Raw genomic sequence first — 26,558 nt, 5'->3', positions numbered from 1 at the left:
GCAAAAAGGAAAGGAGATGTATGTGAACTCGGGGAAGTAAGAGGGGCCAGATTTCTAATAGGATCTTTCAGGCAAATGCTGGGATCATAGGTATTATAATGAATGAGAAGGGAAGTCACTGGAGGATGTGGAGCATCGGAGTGATGGCAGCTGACTTACACTTTCCAATACCACTCTGACAACTATGCTAAGAAATGCAGGAATAACAAAGTAAGGAGAAGGGAAATCAGAATACTATGGAAATAAAGAGATGATGTAAATTTAGATTATAACATGTGGTAAGGTCTAGTGTTCTTAGGAAATAGAGTTTTGTCACCGTTAACAGTCTTTTTATTGTTTATTTTTCTAGATAGTGTCCATGTTTTAGACAATCTTGTTCACCTTTTGCTACTCAAAAAATTTCTTTCTGTTCTTCACTGATGCAGGATTGCTCACATTATCTAAGTCATGCTCAGATATTAATGATATATTCCTTCAACATAAAATAATTTACATTTTATATTGAGTTATCACAGAGGGTTCAAAGTTGTAGTTATGTAGGATGAATAAAGCCAACATCTAATATACACCATAAGGATGATAGTTAAAATACTGCATTATGTACTGGTGCTGTGCTATGAGAGTATACTTGCTCTTACCACATATACATATACAAAGGTAACTGATTCATGAAGGATATGTTAAATTATTTGACATATATATATAGATAGATAGATAGATAGATAGATAGATAGATATAGATATACAAGTTCTAACCATAACATAATACAATAAGTGGAAAGTGTAATAATTTTTCCCACAGATCATCAAATCTAGGAAGAGGAATATCCAAAGTACTTCTTCACACTTCATGGATTGCTGACAATATTAGCTATGCTGCAAGTACTCACAGACTGAAATGTAAACACTCTAGTTTGAAAACAGACTATACTGCTTTTATTTGTAAACCATTTTATTTTATAAAATGTTACTACATAATTGTATATGTATATGTATAGCCCAGGAAGTAGAAAATATAATGCAAATACATATTTGGTTCTGGAATTGAACCCAGGGCCCCCTAGAGTCTAAGCACATTCTTGACCTCTGAGCAGTACCCCAGTTATTATTCAGTAGAACTTTTACTATTTATAATGCAGTTTGAAACAACTACTATGATGTGAGGATGAATTTGGTTTAGAAAATTTCAGACATATTGGCAGGATAATGCATGGGTTATTTCTAAGAAAATGTATTTACTTTATCTGACTTTTTAATCCCTCTCACCACATTGGATCTGATGTTACTATGTCTATTCTACTATATATATATGATTAAGTTTGACCTTAAAGTGCTGATACAAGTTGAATTTTGCATCATATCTCTTTGAGGGATGATTTCTGAAGAGTTCATGATTTGGAAATGATAAACTAATTAAAATGAAAATATCAAGTTTGTCATTATGTATTTCATGCTTTTGATAAATACTTATTGAACACTGTAAATGCCAAGCACAGCAGAAGATTATAAAGACACAAATATGAATGCACATAGCCCAGTAAGTAGAAAAATTTGTAAGTAAATCATTTTAGAGCATTAAGTTGTAAAATAATTAATATTAAACTAATAATTTTATAAATGATAATATCAATAGTATATCAGCTTTGTGAAATATGACATTGGAGCAAAAGCATAATTATTAAGAAAAGAAAATATATAGCCAAAACATTGCAATATTAAAAAATACTTGTGAATATAATTTGCATAAGAATGCTTAAGTTATGACATTTGCAAAATATCATGTACGTATTGTCCCTAGTTGCCTGTTGACTAGAAAGCAACATTGTAGTGTGGAAGAAGAATCACAGACTTTTCAATCAAATCATGACCCAAATCCTTTTCTACTTTCTGGCTGAATGGCTTTGGACAATGTTCTTAATTCCTTTAAATCTCACCTTCCTCTTTTGCAAAATGGATATTAATGAAAGAGGCCTAGGTCTGCTTCATTAGATTTTTGTGTAGACCAAATAAAACAAAATCTTCTAAGTAACTAGAAAATACTACATAGTGAATTATAAAGGTAGATATTTACATTTACTTTGAAAATATATATACTTAAATAACTTTTACATTATTGAAAATAAAACTTTCGTAGCTAATAACTTTCACAAGCATTTTATTAAAAACGTAAGTTATCAAAACTTGATTATCCATTGTGTATGGTTCTGACTAATGACAACATTACTTCTCTGGTGATCCAGGAATTTTATGAGTGAATGACAAAATTGAAAATCAATGTTTACATCATTTTACATAGGAATAATCAGTATACTTTCATGTCTTCATATTACATATATTCTTAAATAATTTTAAGTAGAGGAAGTGCATTAAAATGTTTGCTTTAGTTGCAAAAACAGGTTAAATATACTCTCATAGTTGGGAGAACAATGAGAAACTAGGGAATACATGAAATAATTTAGAGGTCACAGAAATCTTGAGCTTGTACTGTGAGAGAAATGATGATGCACTAAGGAAATTCCTGATAGTGTGAGTGAAACCATAAAGTTTACTAAGGAAATCAGGTTATTTTACTAGTTGAACTTGCCCATTAATATTCTTTGAACTGGGCATATGGAATTTATGTATGTTACCCATCAGATATGATCCATTATAAGGTCATCACTGAGTTTTCATTATAGTAAAATTTTAATCAAATAAAAAAAATGTGTACAAGCAAACTGTTGGTTTTGAATGGGTGCTGAATGGCACAAAATTTTTTTTTTCAAAATTAATTTGCTTTAAACACATTTCAGTAATCATTCTTCCATTTACTATTGTTGGTATGAATACGGTAGACAACTGGAAAACTGGGGAAACTAAGATTGACACATATTCATCAGAACAAGCAAATTAGAAGATCAATTCATTATTTTTGATCTATTGCTACAAACATATATACTTCAAAGGAGCATTGTAAATATACACTATGATTTCTGACACACACAGAAAAAATGTCTAGCCAAGCAGAACTAATTGAAACCATTGGATACTTCAATCAATCAATCAATTAGCATGAAGAATCAGCTCTGTACTTTGTGCATTGAAAGAAATAAGGATCAAGTGTGGTAGAAGATGCAAACACAAAAGAAAGATTTTTAGCTTGTAACTAATGCACAAAGTAAGATGTTTATAAACACTTATCTAATTTCTATAAGATACACACAGCTTTTACAACATACTTCACAATTGTTTCATATGTCCATTTTCCAAATATGCAAAAATTAATCTCAGAGAGGACTATGCATTAATCACAAATTTCCCCAGAACTTCATCGACTCTGAGATTATTTGGTTAATAGGATAAAATTTTACAGGTTATAGAGTTGTAAAATTTCAATTTCATGCAAAACATAATAACTTATAAAGTTGCCTAATTTCTTCATGTAAAAATGTGTTTCACTAACTCAATTCAGATATTTCTTTGATATTGATAGTAGTCTCTAATAAAGCCACATAATTAAACAGTTATTACAGTGCAAATTATTTTTCCAATTCAAATGCTTCTCATGAATGTATATATGTACATACATGGATACACATGGAATTTTAAAGGATTCAAATTACAGGGAATGATACAGTCAATAACATTAAAGTGAAAATATTTTAACATTTTTTTTTGATAGAGTAGATTGGCATATGTAGCAAATAACATTTATAAAGCTTTAAAAATAGTTTCAATACTTTAATTGGCATCATCAACTTACAGTAGGTATTAAATCAAAGGGTGACTTTTTTTCTTGCTGTTATTGCTATGGAGGATATGACAGCTTTTATGACGTTACTGACATGTATAACATCTAATATAGTCGGTTTCAATAGGGTAATCTGATAACAGCAAGAAATTTTTAGAAGTGGGTGATCAGCAGATTCAAAAATGTCATAAAGATCCTTAAGAATTATGATACAAAAATAATAAATTGATAAATATGGAGAGATGGAGTGATGACTTTCAATAACATTACTGAGTTTTTAATCTCTCATTTAGTTAAATCAAGACTGTCCAGCCTGTTATAGTTAAATTTATAATACTAATAATTTAGATTGTTAAGTAGAAGTGATTAAATATTTGTCACAAAGTGTTGCAATCTATTCAATCATGGAAAATGCACTTAGGAGCACCTGTTATATAACAGTGTACCATGAAGAGAACGGCTCACTGTCCACTCAGATTTTACATTTTATTTTGGGAGAAAAGCCATAAGCAACTAAACAATTATGTAAATATCTTATGCATCTCGTTCAGTGTTATGACATAACCAACTTGGTAAGAGTTGCATATGCAGCTCTGTACCTTAAATAGGATCTTTAGATAATTTTCTTCATAAAGTTATCATGAGATATAAAGGACAGAAGAGATAGAGAAGGCATAGAGAAGAAAGACTAGAATCCAGAAAACAGAGGAAAAGGGTCAATTTAAGAGTTGGAAAAGGAGCAAACCAGAGAGGGCATGGCTACTGAAAGCCCCTTAAGGCTTTGTGAGCATTGGAAGAGCATGAAGCCCTGTGTTGAGTGTGTGGGAGGAGAGTGCACCAAATACTGTAGGACTTAAAAGTAACAGTGTAGACCTTGGGCATTGATTGCATCTTCAGTGGGAAATTGTTGTTTTAAGGAGGAAAATAATGTATAATTTAAGACTTTAAGAAAGGTAACCTGTATTAGATATTGGAGATGTAAGAGTCAAAATAAAAGTGTCATTCTGAAATATTTTATACTCCAACAGGAAGATGCGATAACATACCCAAGGATCATTCAGTAACGAGAATCAGAAATAAGAAGCTAGAAGATACTAATGCTTGCTTTCATACCCAGGACTCATCGTCATTTACTGTAGAAACTTTAGAATCCAAAGTGGTATTTATTTCATAAATAGATATAAATTGCAATCCAGGAATTGGTATGTTTCAGTACTTTAACATTTGTTATCACACTTATTAAATTCTTCTGGTTCTTAAAAGAAAACAGGAATCTACAAAGGTGATGATAAAACTGAGGCCTCAAGGATGAGGAGAAGCACACCAAGGAAAGAGCAAAAATAAAAAAAGTATATACTATATGCTAATACATCTCAGAAAAGAGCTGAGTATGGTGAATCAGTCACAAAGGTTTGCAGGAATAATTTTTAAAGGCAAAAAAAAGGGCTATATTGCTTTCTAATTTATTAACCTAAATATTAGAAAAAGTGTAACCTGTGCAAATTTTACATTAATCTCTAGCATTTTCTGAATTAAAATCTAGATCTTCTGAAAGTACTCTATCCCACCGATCCCTTCTTGTAAACACTGGAGTTAAGATGATCAGAATCAACAAAGCCAAATCCGAAGTAAGAACTGTAGAATCTAAACCTACATTAACAATGTAGGAAATGTATCCCATAAATTTTACTTGAATCTCTAAAATTTACTTTCCACCAGTTTAGTTTCCATTCTTATGAAAATTAACCCAAATTTATTGTCTTCTGCTCATCTAGTAGTCTACATTTAACCTGCAATTTAAACTTCATTAAGGTAAGTTTATAATTTTTCAAACACTAAAGCATTTGTAGTCCATTTTGTCTGATTATCTAACTTCAGGGAGTTGTTATACGTTTTAAACAATACGTGATTATTAATTCATGATTACTAATTTAATGAGTTGTTAAAATTAATGAAATGAAGTATTTAATAATGACATTTATTATCTCCTCTCTTTCTTACACAATAATATGCATTATAAGTAGCTCAAAGAAGAAATGATTCATACCGCAAATGTGTACAGCTAAACAATAAAGAAATTGAAACTCTCATCCATGAGTAAAAAAATGGTATTTCTTTAAATGTTTATAATTAAAGCAGAAAAAAGCATTTGTGCATTTTCGCAAAATTGAATTATACTTTATGCATTTTGGGGTCCTTTCAGAGAATAATATCTAGAAAACATGATAAATGGAGTAAACCCAGAAAGAAGAAACTGAAATAATGAGGGGCATAGGGAAGGGCATAGAGAGGAAAAGATACAATGGTAGATATTTCATCTTAATTAAAGGAGAGGAACCGTATCAAAGTCTTAAAATTATGGATTTGAATTCCAGATCCAGCACTTACTAGCTTGTATAAACTTGAAATAATTAGTAAAGCTTCTCAGAGACTTCTTTCCCTAACCTGTGAAACAGAAGTCATAATACTTCATAAAGTTTTGGGAGAAAAATAAATATATCTAACATTTTAAAGTCCAACATATAGCAATTACTCAGCAAATATGAACCTGTGTATTTCTACCTTTTTTCTCTAAATTAAAGTGGTTCGTGATAAATTTCCTGCTATTTAATACATAAATTATGAAACAGATTTTATCAGATACTACAGATAGGAGATAATTACTGTATATTAAATATTAGAATAATGCATTGATGCTCATAAAATGTAACCTTTTGAAGGTGACTTTAATAATATGTACTTTGGTCACAATTTTAGGTTACACTGATTAATACTGATGTGTGACAAGATTTCTCTTTTCAAAATCTTAGTTCATCATTCATAGTTATCAGAGTGAATCTTTAGCGTGATTGTAAAGAGCATTCAAAATGTCATTACCTATTGAAAATTTTACCAGTTTTTATTGCTGAATCACTCTTGTATTCTGCTACTTGGACTAAGTATAAAGGTCACATTGCAAATGTAGTGGCCAGATGGTGAACCCTGGTACCATGGTCACTGCCCTGTCCTTAGGGAAGGTCTGAGTACACCTCTGAGGTAATATCCCTATGGTTTGACAGGAGGAAGCAAATGGAAACCATTTTGGTAATGGAAATGATTTCAAATATATTATGTTAAACCAATAAGAATTCATCATTAAGTAATGAGGAATACATATCAAAAAGAGAAGCCTAGGGAGAAAGGAGTTATTTGCACATAGAAATTCTTCTCATGATAAATATTTAACTCAGTGCCTGAGGTTGTCACTGAAGATCCTACTTCACTGAATTATTATATTTATTTAAGATGAAAATATGTAAAGAATATATAATTTTGATATTATTTGTAATTTGTAGTACAATTGCTGAGATATCATTTCCAAGTATATTAAATACAAGACAGGCTTTTTGAAAATCAGATTTTCTTTGATGAAATACAAACAGGATTAAATTTATGTTGTTAATTTAGTTTGTAAGTAATAGATTTAGAAATATGATGTTAAATCCAGTGAAAAGCATTTGCTATTAAATTTCATATGTCATTTTTATCCATATTTTTCCCTTAACATTTAAAAAGATATAAATAACATTATTTATGTATTATTTTCTGTTTTTTGCATTAGTAAGTAACCATCATTTCCCAAAAAGCATCAGTGGGGGGTCTCTGCTCTTTCCTTTGCAAGACATTAAATAATTAATAATGTTTCCTGCTTCATACATTTGTTAAAATCCCTGTTTTAGATGCTTTGGTGGAGCTTACATCCGAGTGGGAAAAGACAAATAAGCAAATAAATAGGTAAATAATGTCAAGAAGTTTTAATTATTATGTAGAAAAATGAAGCAAGCAGTGAACTAGAGAATGCTGAGGAGGCTGCAACAATTATTTTAGATAATATGGTTAGAGATAGTCTGTCTGCTAAGGTGACATTTGAGAGGAAGCCTGAATAAAGGTGGGAGGGTGAAAGGGAGTCCTGCCGTTTCCAGGGCAATAGTCATCTAGGCATGAGGAAAGCCAAGTGAAAAAGCTCTTAGGCATGTGCTTGGCATGTTAGGGCAGCAATAAATGGGAAGAAAAAATAATTAAATAGAAGGTTCAATTAACTGTGATTCCCAGTGATAGAAAATCTCAGCATCACTAGGTTCTATTGGTTTTGGTTGTACTTTTATTTTCTTTGCCCCTGGAATCTGCCTACTCCCAAACCTTGCCATATAACTCAGTCTTTTCTTTTTTTCCCTTTTACTATTCTTGGACAGAAAATATATGCCTGTCTTCCATCTTTCTCTGCTAATGATGCTCTAGTTCTAAAATACACTTGTTTTAGGTTCTTATTACCAGACCTTTAGCATCCAGTGTGGTGAACAAAACAGGAGTGTGTGCATGTGTGAAATGTATAGCTAATAATCCATTTCATTATTATTGAAAGACTTTTTAAGTCTCTGTGACTTAAAATTATTGTATAAAGTATTTCAATAAACATTTTTTTCTTGCATTCATACTACTTATATTGAATGACCTGTTCAGAAGATATGAGGTTTTCTTCAGCTCTTATTTTTTAAAATATATTTTATACCTTCCTCTTAGAATATCAACTGGACAAAGTTGTAAATTATAGAGGAAACATTTACCTAAACTTTAAGTGTGCAAATGCAAAAATACCCTAGTTTTTTCCAACCATCTTTCCTAATTCAATACCATCGTATCCTATTCTATTCTGCTAATTTAAAGCATGTGCTAAAATAGAATACAACAAAAGGTCTCATGCACCCTTCACTCTAACTTCATTATCATTTTATGGAGAATATTTTTAAATCTCCACTTCCATTCTTATCAACTAACTATCTCATTGATTACTTTGAAGTAAATCTTGAAACTTAAAAAATGTAATGCCCCAGTACATTAATGTAAATCTAAAAAATTAAAGTCCCTTTTATTTAAAAAATGAGCACAATACTATATAAAACAAAAATGATAATAATAATTCCATGACATCAGCAAATATTCATTCGGTACTAAATTCTCCATCTGATGTGTCTCCCTGACACCTTGTAATGCACGTATTTTAAATTCCGAAGACAACATTTAGTTCACATGGGAATTGAATGGTAATTACTTTTATTTACTTAAAAAAAAAAAAAAAAAAACCTTTCTAAGGGCCCATTTGCACTTTTCCTCTCTGACTCTGTTTTTGACTTTTTAATCTTTCAGTTTCTTCTGCAGTTACCTTGGGTTCAAGGAACTGTAGCAGGCCTGGTTGACATGCATGTGTGTGACATGGGACCAAAACTATACCCAATCAGTGGCAACTCTCACAGAATTTAAGAGATTGACTCCCTAGGTGGGAACATTGCTCCGTGACAGAAAGGAGGCTGCTTCCCTGAGTAGGAGCAATCATTTCATGACGGAAACCAATTAAGCCCTCAGGGGATGAAGAGAGGATGATGATCCCCAGTCTTCACAGAACCAGTTCTAAGGTAATGATCAACCAGACCATGGTCTAGGATAAGGCACTCTGTCATCCATGCAACTCCCTTAGCCATGTATATTCTTAACCTTGGCTTTTATTCCTCTGTTCTATATAACCTCAAAATTTCAGATCTTGGTCACTCTACCCCCAAATCTATTTTTCCTGTTATGGCCATGCTGATTAAAACTCCTTTCCTGCCCTTACTACTGATCGTCTCTTTGGTATGCATATTGGGATAGGTAACTGAGACTGATATATTGGTGTTGGGGTCTTCACCCAAGGACTGTGGTAACATTTCTACTTAATGTCTCCTTCTTTAGATGATTTCTTTTTGTTTTCTTTCTATGTAGGATTGATTTTTCTGAAATATTTGGTGATCTTTGTTGTTTTGCTCATCTTTGATATGAGAATATCTGCTTGTTTCTCTGTCAATAAGTTGTATATTTTAATTCTGGGGATACCTCCCATTCACATGTATTCAGCTGATACGTGGTGCATTTTATGGTAAGCAGGCAACCTGTCTTTTGACTATCAAGACTCCAATTTCCTCCTAGTCAGTATTTATAAGTCAAAACATTCTCCCTTCCTCTCGTGCTTCCCAACCCTAGTCTAAGGATCAGGGATAAGGTAAGAAAGAGAGGAAGCAAAAATATGCCTATTTCTTTTAGCTGATGACAAGCAATGCAAATTCATGAAGGAAAACAAAATCATCTGAGACTACTAATGTAGATTTATAATTCATCATCCTGATAAATACTCAAGGATCTCCCTGGCTTTACTTCATCATTTGAATGTGTTTTCTCAACTCATCTAAAAGTGTCCCCATTCCTCCAACCATACACTCTTATAAATACAAAGATCTGGATTTCTCTGACTATTGTAAGTTCAACATATTTCTGCATCTGTAGTATTTCTCAAAATTTATTCTTGCTTGGGATATTTTGTAAATACAATATTGGATATGCATGCATGTACAAGATAAAGAAAGTTTAAAATCCAAAACTAAATCAAACCAGATTGTATAATTTAATAATTAATCTCATTTTTATGTAATTTAATCACTCTATCAATTAGACATGAATCAACTGTTAAAATAGTTATGACCTAATAAGATGAAAATTCCTCAAGGTAGGAGATCTAGATTCTAAAAACATTGTCACTTCAGGAAGAGTATTGCTAGCTGTAATTTTATGGGTACAAAACTAAACTTTCAATATAAAGTTTTTATGAAGTTTTCCTAGCCTGAAAAGATACTGATATTATCAATTGATCTACCTTTAATTTTATATGTCATGGACAAAAATAAGGAAGTGTGCACATAAATAACTGAAGTAAAATAACTTACTTATGTATATAGTGAGGTATATGAAAGTTAAAATTTATTACCAGGAATCTATAATTATTCATTTCATGAAAATAATGTTTCAAAGCCATTGGGAATGTTGGCATTGGAAACCAGATCAAAAGGGAAAGTCTTTCCAGAGCCTCTGGGTAGGGTAAGTAGTGATGCTTGCAGCCTGCTGACCCCACACTGTATCCCATCCTTATGAGCAGGAGATAGGCCAGTGCAGCTCTATGGATCTGGGAGCAGAGTTGTAGAATCCAAGGATCTTTTTTCTTCTTATTATTATTCTTCATATTACTTGATGGGAGGCATTATGGCCCTGAAGACATAATGATAAATACTCATGCTAAATTCATTTTCAACTCAATGAACTCCTCTGGAAAAGCAATACCCTCTGTGATGTGACATTGAGAGTTGAGTAGAAAGACTTCCCTGCCAGTGGGATTGTGCTGGCTGCCTGTTGTGATTACTTCTGGCCATATTCACAAGAGAGCTTTCAGAGAAAAGAAAAACCTATGTTGATACCAAAGTTTAAGTCTTCTTCTGTGAAAATCTGTTGGACCTTTTTATACACAGAAATAGTACATGTGATGGGGAAAATGTTCAAGAACTGCTTCACATGGCCTGTCTGCTTCAGCTGCAAGATGTGTAGCATACCTGCTGTGAGATCTTAGAAATTAAACTGGACCCTTCTAAGTGTCTGAGTATCAGGGATTTTGCTGAAACTCACAGTTGTATTGACCTGATGTGAGCAGCTGAGGTTTTTAGCTAGAAGCTTTTTCCCAAAGTGGTAAAGAATGAAGAATTCACTTTTCTAAGTCAAGAAGGGGAGAAAAATCTAATCCAAATTTGATAATATTCAGGTAGATTCTCAAGAGCCAGTCTTTGAAACCATCATCAATTGGGTGAAGCATGACAAAAAAAGAATGAGAAGAATCCTTGCTTGACCTGTGACAATATGTGCAGATCCCCTGCTGACCCCCAGGTACATACATTTGTGATAGTCTTTCGTCTCCTTGGATCTGGTTTATGACACAAAGCAGTTTCATCTGAGGCTTGAACTTCAGAGTCAGATGCAGGGACCCAGGACAAGGGCTCCTCTAAGAGCCAGTAAAGTGCTTCTGGAGATTGGGGGCTTCAGATGCCAACAGTCTCCCATTCATGTAGTAGAGAAATATGACTCCAAGACTCAGGAGTGGAGTTTTTTGCCAAGAATAACTTGCAAGAGATGTGAAGGCCTCAGTGTCCCTATATGACCGGATTCCGATAATTGGTAGCTATGGCAGTCATTCCTATCTCAGCTCAATGAAATGTTAAGACTCCATAGCAGTTGAGGATGGTGTTGGGTATTCTGTGGTTCCTGTGAATATCTGACAAGGTCTTGTTTGATCTACTACCCTGAGGGGTATGATATACATCTTAGGAGGCTTTGATGTAAGCTGTCATCATACCAGTATGGAACAATATGACCCAAACATTGACTAGTAGAGAATACTAGGACATACACAGAGAATCCCAGAATCAAGTAATGGGTAGTGGAATGATCTACTGTCTAGGAGGATATAATGGCTTGAATATTTTAAATTTAGTTGAAAAACATGATCCACATACATGACAACAGACTAAGGCTACTCAAATGACTACCAAGTCTCTTGGTGCAGGAGTAGCTTATTGAATGACGGTATTGAAGAGGTGTACAGTCCACCTTTTATCCATTGAAGCATACAACATTTGCACTGATTGCTGGACAACTGTTACTAATACGATCACTTCACATGCTATGTAAGAGCCACAGTGCTTCAGAGAGAGTCAATGCAACTGCAGGATATGATGGGAATCCCCAGCTGAGAAGCATTGAATTCTATGACCCTATCATCAACAACTGGGAAACAGTGACATCATGGAAATCAGTGCTGTGATGTTGGTATGTATGTTCTCTGAGATAAGTAACACTTTCTTGTGATACTATCCAGAGCCAGTGACCTGTCCAAAGAATAGATTGCAGAAGAATAAACGATTTTTTCCAGGTGGTCTATTAGTACTGTAAGCACAGGGTGATTATAAGCATGAGTATAGTGATGATTGCATTTATTTGACACACAGTTCCCATCATGCTGGTAATGTCCCACAGAATGGTGGGTAAGAGATACTCAAGAGAAGAGAATACACAGTGGATGGATGTGAGAGACCAGATCACCTCTCCCTCTGGTCTGGGGAGTACTATATATATATATATATATATATATATATATATATATATATATATGGTATATATATATATATATGGTATATATATATATGGTATATATATATATATGGTATATATATATGGTATATATATATATATGGTATATATATATATGGTGTATATATATATATGGTAGAAAACAAAGGTGATTATGGCCTACTACATGTGGACAGTATTGCAGCCTAAATGAAAGTATTCCAGTTTGAGTAAACTTGGTAAATCCAATTATTTTTCTGGGCCTAATAGCTTTTCTAATCTACAGGTAGCTAGGGACACCCCAGCTCCATTTGAAAGGAAAACAAAATAGAGAGCTCTGTCTTAAATTTGGGAACCAAAGTAACAGATTTATGTGAAGCTCCCTTAAGGGATTGGCATTGGTATATCCAAACTGAGGTTAGAATATGTGACATATATTGGGTTTGATGGAATGTGAGTGAACCTACTCCACCTCTGAAGTATAACCTAGAAGATGGAGAAGTATATATTATTTGAAGGATTTTTTTATTTCCCTAAGCTCTTTCCAAAATCAGGATGTTGTACATCTTGGCACTGGAGACTGAAAGAATAACAGAATGTACATTTATTGAAATGAGAGGTGATAACATAAATGTGGGAGTTCAATATACCTGGGGATGAACTAGATGTGTCTGATTTTACAATCATCCTTTTCCCTGCTGGGGCTAATGTAGCCTTGATAATGTTTGTTTTGACTTGGTGAAAGACTCTTTCTTTGTTGAATCAAATACTACTACACTCTTACACTTCCACATTATTTTTGTGGGGAAAGGGTGAGGGTAGCAGAAGCGTAGTAGTGCAGCTATCTGATGACTACCCCATTCTTTAAGGTCACAGTTCTGCTGGGGAGTGTTGTTTGTTTTTACTGCTGTGTTTGGTACATTTAGGTGTCTTCTGCTGTAACTTTCCCTTACCTGACTTCAGAGTGACTTTTATTCATCCCAGGACAAGATAACCAAAGACAACCAAAATTCTTTTAGTACCTTCAATACCTCTGCTCTCATCATTTCTGAGCTACTATCCAAAGCTCTTCTGAATCATAAAGCTCTTTTTTATGGGTACTGGGGGTGTAGGAATGCATTAGACTAAAGAAGGATGAACTTTCCCTTTGCTCTGGAACTGCATTTTTTCCTCTTTGCCTGAGTTGTATTGACCTACAGCATTAGTTTCTTTTGTAATTTTTAAAGAAAATAATAAACTGTCAGAGAGAGAGAAAGAGAGAGAGACAGAAAGAGAGAGAGAGAGAGAGAGAGAGAGAGAGAGAGAGAGAGAGGGCCCTGATGTTTCCACTGCTCCACACCATTTCATTCCAAATATTTGAAGAGTTGTCATGTGAAAATAAACATGATTTATGCTTTGCCTTAAAAGAGCATGGTTAAAATTTTGTAAAAGTCGTTGAGTGCAGATGCCAAACCACTAATAATAAGAACTTAGTAAAAAACAATGTTGTCTAATAATGAAAGAAACTTTTAAAAACACTAAGTACATGTTTTACTTTTTTAGAATTATCCAAGCAGAGGCTAAATTGTCACATGTTTGATTTATGGTACACAGAATTCTTGATTTAAGAAGTTGTGCGATAAGGGAATGAGGTGGTTGTTGATAATACTTCTACCTGCTTTAAGGCCCTTTGATTTTTATGTTGTTGAATTTTATTAAATTCTATATGTTATTCAGTGACAATTTGTTTCTGAAAAAGGATTAGAGAAATATTATTGAAAAACAATCTTTTATCATATTTCTGTGTAGATCACCTTATAATCTCAGGCATTTAAAATCTGATTACCTGATTTTGTTTATCTTTCATTAGGTAGATCTAATGGCTTTGTTGCCTGTCCTAATGGGTGTTAAGTGAATATGGGTATCAGGAATAACCCAGCTGGGGTCCACTTTACCAAGATTCTTTTTAGCTGTTGGATATCTAGGTGATGTTTATACCCACTGCTCTTCCTGAAAATTAGTGCTCAGTAACTGTCATTTACATCACAATTTATTTTCTTCCTTTGCTTAACTCTGTTGAAGGAATCAAAAGACTCAGGTGTTTATAACTAAGGAGAGGGCAGGTGGTCTAGGTGGGAGCAGCATTTAGAAGTAGCATCAACATGCAGAGGGCTCATTGAGTCTGGTATTGACTTGAATTTAAAAACAGATTTCTAGCCAGAATCTCAATACTAAATTTCAAAGGCTTAGAAATATTGATTAAGATATAAAGACTAACATGAATACAATATAAAAAGCATTACCAGCTGGATATTGTTTTCCATAATGCAAAAATTCACTCTTGGGAGTATTGTTTCTACACTAAAATATTGAAATCTTTCCTCTCCAATGATTTAAAGACCTTGATATTAATATGCTTCTTTAAGATATCTAGGATATTTCTGTATGAAATATTGAGGTCATGCCCCCGCCAAATAAAACAGTGTAGACATTTTGAAATAAATCAAAATCTTTTTAAAATCTGAATAAATTGGGTAGGAAAATACCCAAGATAAGTATTTTCCTTCTTATATCTAAGTCAAGATAATGGGATAAAATTTGTCTAATTCATTGGGTTTAAATTTTAAAAATCTTTTACCTAGAATAATTTATAATTACATGTGATCTTTTATGTGTTAATATGTTCTACAAATGTTTAAAGTATATTTAAGGTGTTAGAGAATAACTTTAGTCATATAGTCATATATTCAATCTGGTAGAATGAAGTGTCTCCTTATGTCTTTCCCTTTTTCTTCCCTTTCATCAGAGTAGCTTTGCAAACACCCCATCACTGACAAAATTTCTAGAAGAATATGTGTATAAGTTGTGCTCAGAGTTCTCTCAGTCTCCTTTCACACATTTCCCTACATGTTCTCTGTATTCCTGAGATTAAATACTCTTTCTTCCCCCCAGTGCTTTTGGACTGCCCTGGGCATAAAATCCTTTGTGTTACCCTGCTCTGCTTCAGTTAATTCTCTTTCAGCATTTGCAGCTCATCTCAGAAATCATATTCTCATGGAAACATTCTCTGATCTACACAGGTTTGAGCATATCCCCTTGCTCTATACTTTTTTACTTCTCTGTACTTCTTCTTTATAACATTTCTGTAGTGTATCATTATATACCTGTATTCTTATTTTTTTTAATCTGTAGCCTCTCCCATGCTCTGTAGACCCAACACAAATTAAGATCTGCCTATATATTTTATTATAATGTCATTAACTGTAAGCAAATTATTAAGCATGATAGGCATCAACATATTTGTTAAGTCATTGCGTGAATGTATAAATGAATGAAAATGTGAATAGATTCACTAATGTAAGCTTGTCTGCATTACACATATCTATGAGTTCCAAACAAATAAGAAGGAAAGTCATAATTGATAATTTTCAGAAAAAATACCCAGTAATACTTTGGTCTTCCAGCAATTTAAGTAACATATATGATAAAATTGTGTGAAACAGTTCACTTTTATAATGCATTGAAAATATTTGAAGAGAATATTGTTTTTCACAAATTTATTTTGATCTCAAAAAATACAGCTCATTGAAATAGGGTACGTTACATCTTTGGAAAAGTTTAGTTACACAAATATAACAAGCTATAATTTATAGAAGTAACAAAACTGGACAAATTTTCTATATTTTATTTTAAATATTGTGTTAAAGAATTTGATAATGAATATTTTTCAGGAAAACTTGAGATTAATATATTTGTGCATATTAATCAAAGTAGACTGTTTGCTTTTTATCAATTCACATTTATTTCATATGTGCATAAAGTCTAGTATTCAGACCCTAGAAACTCTTTCCTAATTATTACTCTATATTTCTGGATTTTGTTGTATGAAAACCACATAAAGTATGGTCTTTAAAATATCTACAGGTGGGATAGCTGGTTCTCCACCCTTGGTCTGTGGTTGCATTGACTAGTAGTTTTTAATCATCTAGCTGTGCATCCCTTCAAAAGAGCTGGGAAAGAACTTAGGGATATATTCAAAATAGGAGGAAGGAATATGCATTGCAATATTTAAATCTTGAATTTTAATAATAAGAATATGTTATGTTCAATAGTGTCCCTCTAAAGGTTGCATTGAAACCCTAATTCCCAGAACCTGAGGCTAGGCATTACTTATAAAGAACCTTTGCAGATGTAATCAAGTTACATAATGAGATCATAATGAATTATGACGAGTCCATTCTAAATTAACTGTTATCCTTGTAAGATGAGAAAACAGAGACATACATATGAGAAAGCCATGTTAAAAATATAGAGACACAAAGTGAAGATGCCTATGTGAAGGTAAAGGCAGAGGTTGGAGTTAATGTTACAAACCAAACAATGCCTGGGGCTATCAGTAGCTAAGAGGTAGGGAAAGTCTCTTCTGGAAATTCTTGTTTTAAGGCATTGATTTTGTGGTACTTTGTCATGGCAGCCCCAGGAAACCCATAAATATAGTTTGTTCTATTGAAGGAGAGAAAAATCCTAGTTAATGCAACCTAAAAATTTACTTAGCCAAAACAAATTTAATATTAATAAATTTAAAATAACAAGTTAGAATTATTTAAATGGACAATGTAAAAACATAAGGTTCTAAGTGAAAAGACCAGAATTAAAAATTTAGAACTGCAAAATTAGTTTATTAGATTTTTTCTTCAGTTTAAAACAAAAATGATATTCCATATCGCAAGTATTTGTTTGTGATGTTGGCCAAAAGAAGCATCTCTTTTGATATGTGCTAATTGCCCAAAAAGGCATAATGTATGAGTGATATCATCTAATTCACAATTCTGTTGTCAATCATAAAGGATTTATTAGAGATTAATGATTTCATCAAAAAAGACCTGAGATTCTTGCAAATTTAGAATATTCTGAACTTTTCCTACATTGTAGTCAATCAACTTTAACATAAAATGCAATGTTTAAGAGTTATTTATTTCTTCAAAAATTAGTTTGAAAAATTCAAGAATTCTGCGTAATCTCTCCTCAGTGCAATTAAAATATTCAGAAATTTCATTTGAACTCTTCCTGTGTATATCTGAGGTTAAGTGCTACAATTATTACTAGATTTTTCATCAAAACCAACTCTTATTGGTTCAGCCTATCCAAATGTATTATTTCTACTTCTCGCTGTTATTTTCTTTGAAGGTAAGACTAAAGTATTTTCTTCATTCATGGTCCTTCCAGTTTGGCAGTGTTTGATGGAGAAACTGTGGTATATATACACAATGGAATATTACTCAATCATATAGAAGAATAATATTGGCATTTGCAGATAAATGAATGGAATTGGAGAATATCATGCTAACTGAAATAGACCAATCCCAAAAAAAACCAAAAGCCAGATGTTTTCCCTGATAAGTTTATGATGATATATAATGGGGATGGGTTTGGGAGGGTGAGAGAAGAATGGAGGAACTTCAGATTGAATAGAGGGAAATGAGAGGGAGGGGGTATGAAAGATGGTGGAATGAGACAGACATCATTACCCTATGTACATATATGATTACATGAATGATATGAGTCTACATTGTGTACAACCATAGAAATGAAAAGATGTACCCCATTTGTGTACAATAAAAATATTTTAAAAGTTTAAAAAGAAGATTTTGTTGAAATGAATTGTTTTGATTTTCTTCCTTCCTTCTTTCCCTTCCCTCCTTTTCTTTTCTTTTTCTTCTTTTGTTCATGACTGCTTTGTAGCAGGTTTAATGAGCCCTGAGAATTATTTCAACAGTTGAGACATTTATAAGTGAATATTATATAATAACTAATTTGACATTTGCATCCCCCATAGTACATTTTTTCAAGACTTTTGAAATCTTCTACCTTCATTGTGCAACATATTAAATTTAACTCAGTTAGTTGTGCTTTAGAATGTTGTTTCAGATTGGAGACCTCAGATTCAAAAAACTTGACCTGTTTCAAATAACGATATATAATAGAGTAAGTTCACTTTTTCACTCTTATTACCCAAACCACTAAAATTTGAATTTCAAATTACACATTAGTTTCATCATAACTGAGATTCTCACAAAAGTATTGATAATCAGTAAATTCTTACTCTAAATATATATTTTTATGTCTGAAAATTTCAGATGTTTTAAAAGCTTGGAAAATTTATGTAGACTTATAGATCATAATATGCTTGAACCTACACCCATGCAGTTCTCAAACAATGAAAACCTCATTCTAAATTTTTAACTTGGTACTTAAAAATTAGGGTTAAATTTCTTCATAAAAAGCTATTTTGATTAAATCTATAAAAAGTTAGAATTTGATTTTTATTCTAATTAAATTGTAAGTAGTGGTGGAAATAGATGGAATTAACATATGGCAACTAATAGTGACTTGAATCCTACAGGAAGTACTTTGAACTTATTTGTTTCATACAGAAAACATATCTATAATGAAATCGTATGATTAAAATGTCCTTGTGTCTGGCCATAAAGTCTTTATTTTGTGTATCAGATCATCTTTACAGCTCTTGAATAAGTAATCAATGAGTGTGAAAAATTTATTTTTGTTATTTTAAGTATAATTCCTAATCATTTTCTTTACCAGATTAGCTTGTCTCTAACTAAAATACTTAAGTCATATAATATGTATGGTTAATTTTGAAAAACAGTTAAATAACTTAGGTCACATACTTACAACTATATGTACATTTACAAATTTTCTCCTATTGGCTCCAAAATTTTGGTCACAAAACCGGAAAGAAATTTGAAAGTCATAAATGAAAGTAATGCAAAGTTTCTAGGGCTGATAATACATATAGAATGTCTTAACAATGTATAACTCTAAATCCTTTTGATATGTATTTTAATAAATGTGTATTGCATTTTAGGGGAAAATAATTGAAATATTTGAAATAAGTCAAACAAAAAAATGAGTCTTATTTCCTTCATCATGTAAGATACATAAATGCAATAATTAATGCATAATACAAGCATTTAAAAATATGAAGAATAAAAGACGTAGGGTGCGCTCACTTCTTGGGGACTTTTGAACATCAGCCATGGCCCCCTCCTCCCTGCCAGGAGAAGTCTGTATTATTAGCTTTAAATAAAACCTGCTTAATATGCTTGCCTTGGCATGCTTCTCTAGTGTTCAATCTTCAACATTAGAAGGAGCACAACTCGTCACCGGTAAACGGCGGTATCAGATTTGGAGGTCCCACCGAGATTTACGCCGAGTGCTGACTGGGGCTCCGGTGGCTGCCCAGGGGAGGAGTGGTGAGGAGAGCTGTGTGACTCAGGACACCGGGGCCTGCCCTGAGAAGGAGGAGGAGGAACGTGGCCACTTGGATTCGGAGTGACTGCACCAGAGCTACAGGCGGTTGCCAGAGGAGAAGCTGCAAGGCGAGCTGTTTGGACTCAGAACGACGCTTCTGAACCCCGGGGCCTGCCCTGAGGATGAGGAGGAGGAAGAGGAGCGCGGCCGCTTGGATTCGGGGTGACTACACCAGAGCTACAGGCGGTTGCCAGAGAAGGGGCTGCGTGGCGAGCTGTTTGGACTCAGACGACTTCTGAACCCCGGGGCCTGCCTGGAGGAGTAGGAGGAGGAGGAGGAGGAGCGCGGCAGGGCGTTTGGACTCGCAGTGACTGCATTAGCGCTCCAGGCGGCTGCTCAGAGGAGAAGGCAAGTGGTGAGTTGTTTGGACTTAAAGTGACAGCTCCTGAACACAGGGGGGCTGCCTGGAGGAGAAGCGTGGTGGGTCGCTTGGTCTTGAGTGGCCCCACCAGAGCTCCGGGCGGTTGCCCAGAGGACCCGTGCAGCGGGTCACGTGGATTCAGAGCCACTCAGAGCGACCGCTCCTGAACACTCGGGGGGTTATCTGGAGAAGGAGGAGGAACGGGCAGGGCCACTTCGACTCGGAGTGATTGGTTGCCCAGGGCTACGGGTGGTTGGTGGGAGGAGGAGGCACGAAGTGAGTTTCTTGGACTCCTAGTGACCGCACCAGAATACTGGGCGGCTGTCTGGAGGAAGAGGCCTGTGACTGGTCTCTGGGACTCAGAGCGATTGTTCGGGGACCCAGGTGGCTGCTCAGAGGAAGGGCCGCACAGCCAGGCGATTAGGTGCAGAGCAGGGTCCCAGGATCTAGGAGGTTTCTGGGTGGAAGAGCCGTACAGAGACAGGCTTAGGGCGGAGCAAAGGTTCCAGGCCTGCGGGCAGATTCTCTGAGGAGGGGCAGCCTAAGGAGATTCATCTGTGAAGGGTGAGACTCCCAGGCCCAGGAGGTAGGGCCGGGCCCCTGAGAACTTTGCAGAGGAAGGCAGCCCAGCCCAGGTGGTAGCTGTAAATTGAGGGGAACCTCTAGGAGGGAACTGACCAGCAAGACCTCCCCACCGGGTGAGTCTTCCCTGCTGGGTGAGGTTTCCCCACAAGGACAGTAAAACCAGAGACTCAGGCCCAAACAGGCCTTGCCTCAGCCCGCAGCCTAGGTCCCCTTTGGATGACCATTGGTCAACAAGTGGAGGCACCTCTGCCCACTAGCAGGGATTATACCCCACCTGAAGGCCACCACTCCTAGAGAGGCAGCTTCCTTGTGGAGCACCGCATTATCAACTTCCTCCAAGACTTCAGCCTACTGAAGGCTAAGGGGGGATATATATAGAAATCTTCAGGGACATTGAAAGTCAATAGAGGAAATCTGCAATATCTCAGTGGTCTACTGATACCTGAACAATATGAGAAAACAAGGAAAGAAAATGCTGTAAACAAATCTAGATGTTACATCAATAAAACCCAATGACAGCATGGCACAAGAAATGACAGAAAAGGAGTTCAGAATGTAAATAATTAAAATGATCAGAGAAGCAAACGATGAGATGAAAGAGCAAATGCAAGCATTGAATGATCACACCAATCGACAGTTAAAAGAGCAAATACAGGAAGCAAAAGATCATTTCAATAAAGAGTTAGAGATATTGAAAAAAAACCAAACAGAAATCCTTGACATGAAGGAAACAATAAACCAAATTAAGAACTCCATAGAAAGCATATCCAATAGGATAGAACACCTGGAGACAGAACCTCAGACATTGAAGACAAAATATTTAACCTTGAAAACAAAGTTGAACAAACAGAGAAGATGGTAAGAAATCATGAACAGAATCTACAAGAACTATGGGATATCATGAAAAGGCCAAATTTAAGAATTATTGGAATTGAGGAAGGCCTAGAGAAACAAGCCAAAGGAATGAACAATTTATTCAATGAAATAATATCAGAAAATTTCCCAAATCTGAAGAATGAAATGGAAAATCAAGTTCAAGAGGGTTATAGGACTCCAAATACACAAAATTACAACAGACCCACACGAAGGCACATTATAATGAAAATACCGAACATACAAAATAAAGACAGAATTTTAAAGGCTATGAGAGAAAAGAACCAAATTACATTCAGGGGGAAACCCATACGGATATCAGCAGATTTTTCAATCCAGACCCTAAAAGCTAGAAGGGCCTGGAACAACATTTTCCAAGCCCTGAAAGAAAATGGATGCCAACCAAGAATCTTATACCCAGCAAAACTTACCTTCAAACTTGACGATGAAATAAAATCCTTCCATGATAAACAAAAGCTAAAAGAATTTACAAAAAGAAAGCCAGCATTACAGAACATTCTCAGCAAAATATTCCATGAGGAAGAGATGAAAAACAAAGAAGCAAATCAGCAAAGGGAGGAATTATCCTAAAGGAATTGTCAAATAAAGGAGGAAACAAGTTGTGTCAAACAAATAAATAAACAAAATTTTAAAAATGAACCAAATGACCGGGAAACCAAATCATTTCTCTATAATAACCCTGAATGTTAATGGCCTGAATTCATCAATCAAAAGACATAGACTGGCAGACTGGATTAAAAAGAAAGATCCAACAATATGTTGCCTGCAAGAGACTCACCTCATAGAAAAAGATACCCATAGACTAAAGGTGAAAGGATGGGGAAAAACATACCATGCACATGGACTCAGCAAAAGAGCTGGAGGATCCATCCTCATTTCCAATAATGTGGACTTCAAGCCAAAGTTAGTCAGAAGGGATAAAGAAGGTCATTTCATACTGCTTAAGGGAAGCATAAATCAGCAAGATATAACAATCATAAACATCTATGCCCCAAACAGTGGCTCATCCATGTATGTCAAACAAATCCTTCTCAATTTCAGAAACCAAATAGACCATAACACAATAATACTAGGTGATTTTTAACACGCCTCTCTCACCACTGGACAGATCTTCCAGACAAAAATTGAACAAAGAAACCATAGATCTCAATAACACAATCAATAATTTAGACTTAACGGACATTTATAGAATATACTATCGAACCAAAAGCGAATACACTTTCTTCTCAGCAGCACATGGATCCTTCTCTAAAATAGACCATATATTATGCCACAAAGCTAATGTTAGCAAATACAAGAAGATAGAGACACTAGCATGTATTCTATCAGATCATAATGGATTGAAGTTAGAAATAAATGAAAGAGTAAAACACAGAAACTATTCCAACATCTGGAGATTAAACAATATGCTATTATATGATGAATGGATAACAGAAGATATTAGGAAGGAAATTAAAAAATTCTTAGAGGTAAATGAGAACAAAGAAACATCATATCAAAATCTCTGGGACACTATGAAAGCAGTACTTAGTGGGAAATTTATTTCATGGAGCGCATTTAATAAAAGAAGTAAACTCAACAAATAAACGACCTAACACTACAGCTCAAAGCCCTAGAAAAAGAAGAACAGAACAGTACCAAAAGTAGTAGAAGACAGGAAATAGTTAAACTCAGAGCTGAAATCAATGAAATTGAAACAAAAGAAACAATACAAAAAATTGACAAAATAAATAGTTGGTTCTTCGAAAAAATAAACAAAATTGATAAACCTTTAGCCACACTAACAAAGAGAAGATGAGAGAAAACCCAAATCACTAAAATTCGGAATGAACAAGGAAATATCACAACAGACAGGATTGAAATACAAAACATACTTAGAAGCTATTTTGAAAATCTATACTCCAACAAAATAGAAAATTTCGAAGGCATCAACAGGTTTCTAGAGACATATGAATTGCCTAAACTGAACGAGGAGGGCATAAACAATTTAAATAGACCAATTTCAAGTACTGAAATAGAAGAAGTCATCAAAAGCCTACCAACAAAGAAAAGTCCAGGACCAGATGGGTTCTCAGCCGAGTTCTACAAAACCTTTAAAGAAGAGCTCATTCCAATACTTCTCAAAGTATTCCATAAAATAGAAGAGGAGGGAACCCTCCCAAACTCATTCTATGAAGCCAATATCACACTGATACCTAAACCAGACAGAGACTCATCAAGGAAAGAAAATTTCAGACCAATATCCTTAATGAACATCGACGCAAAAATTCTCAACAAAATTTTAGCAAATCGCATACAAAAACATATTAAAAAGATAGTGCACCATGATCAAGTGGGTTTCATCACAGGGATGTAAGGTTGGTTCAACATCAGGAAATCAATAAACGTAATTCACCATATTAATAGACTTAAAGTCAAGAATCACATGATTATTTCAATAGATGCAGAAAAAGCATTTGATAAAATACAGCACCCCTTCATGCTCAAAACACTAGAAAAAATAGGGATAGTGGGAACATTCCTTAACATTGTAAAGGCCATTTATGCTAAGCCCATGGCTAATATCATTCTAAATGGTGAAAAACTGAAAGCATTCCCCCTAAAAACTGGAACAAGGCAGGGATGCCCTCTTTCACCACTTCTATTCAACATCATTCTTGAGACTCTGGCCAGAGCAATTAGACAAACCAAAGAAATTAAAGGGATACGAATTGGAAAAGAAGAACTCAAACTATCCCTGTTCGCTGATGACATGATTATATATTTAGAGGAACCTGGAAATTCCACCAGAAAACTCTTAGAACTCATAAGTGAATTCAGTAAAGTAGCAGGTTACAAGATCAATGCCCATAAATCCAACGCATTTTTATACATAAGTGATGAATCTTCAGAAAGAGAAATTAGGAAAACTACCCCATTCACAATAGCCTCGAAAAAAATAAAATACTTGGGAATCAATCTCACAAAAGAGGTGAAAGACCTCTACAATGAGAACTATACAACACTAAAGAAAGAAATTAAAGAACACCTTAGAAGATGGAAAGATCCCCCATGTTCTTGGATAGGCAGAATTAATATTGTCAAAATGGCCATACTACCTAAAGTGCTATACAAATTCAATGCAATTCCAATTAAAATCCCAATTGTGTACCTTACAGAAATAGAGCAAGCAATTATGAAATTCATCTGGAAGAATAAGAAACCCAGAATAGCTAAAGCAATCCTTAGCAGGAAGAGTGAAACAGGGGGTATTGCAATACCAGATCTTCAACTCTACTACAAAGCAATAGTAATAAAAATGGCATGGTATTGGTACCAAAATAGAAAGGTAGATCAATGGTACAGAATAGAGGACATGGAAACAAACCCAAATAAATACAATTTTCTCATACTAGACAAAGGTGCCAAAAATATGCAATGGAGAAAAGATACCCTCTTCAACAAATGGTGCTGGGAGAATTGGAAATCCATATGCAACAGAATGAAACTAAAGCCATATCTCTCACCATGCACGAAACTAAACTCAAAATGGATTAAGGACCTCGGAATCAGACCAGAGACCCTGCAGATTATAGAAGAAAAAGTAGGTCCAAATCTTCACCTTGTTGGTCTAGGATCAGACTTCCTTAACAGGACTCCCATAGCACAAGAAATAAAAGCTAGAATCAACCACTGGGATAGATTCAAACTAAAAAGCTTTCTCTCAGCAAAGGAAACTATTAGCAATGCGAAGAAAGAGCCTACAGAGTGGGAGAATATCTTTGCCAATCATACTTCAGATAGAGCACTAACTCCAGAATCTATAAAGAACTCAAAAAACTCTACTCCAAGAATTCAAATAATCCAGTCGACAAATGGGCTAAGGAAATGAATAGACACTTCACAGAAGAAGATCTACAAGCAATCAACAAACATATGGAAAAATGCTCAACATCTCTAGTAATAAGAGAAATGCAAATCAAAACCACCCTAAGATTCCATCTCACCCCAATTAGAATGGTGATTATCAAGAATACGAGCAACAACAGGTGTTGGCAAGGATGTGGGGAAAAAGGTACACTCATACATTGCTGGTGGGGCTGCAAATTAGTGCAGCCACTCTGGAAAGCAGTGTGGAGATTCCTTAGATAACTTGGAATGGACCCTCCATTTGACCCAGCTATCCCACTCCTTGGCCTATACCCAAAGGACTTAAAATCAGCATACTACAGAGATACAGCCAGATCAATGTTCATAACTGCTCAATTCACAATAGCCAGACTGTGGAACCAACCTAGATGCCCTTCAATTGATGAATGGATAAAGAAACTGTGGTATATATATACAATGGAATATTACTCGGCCATAAAGAATGATAAAATTATGGCATTTGCAGGCAAATGGATGAAATTGGAGAATATCATGCTAAGTGAGATAAGCCAATCTCAAAAAGCCAAAGGACGAATGATATCTCTAATAAGTGGAGGATGACACATAATGGGGGGGAGGGAAGGGTTAGTGTTAGGGTTAGAGTTAGGGTTAGGGAGGGGGGCAAGTATGGAGGAAGGAAGTACTGTATAGAGGGTAAAGAGGGGTGGTAGGGGTGGGGGGAAGGGAAAAATAACAAAATGAATTAAACAACAATACCCTATGTAAATTTATGATTACACAAATGGTATGCCTTTA

The sequence above is a fragment of the Sciurus vulgaris genome (genome assembly GCF_902686455.1).
Source record: "Sciurus vulgaris genome assembly, chromosome: 4".
In the NCBI taxonomy this organism is placed as follows: Eukaryota; Metazoa; Chordata; class Mammalia; order Rodentia; family Sciuridae; genus Sciurus; species Sciurus vulgaris.
Note: the sequence above shows the minus strand (reverse complement) of the source record.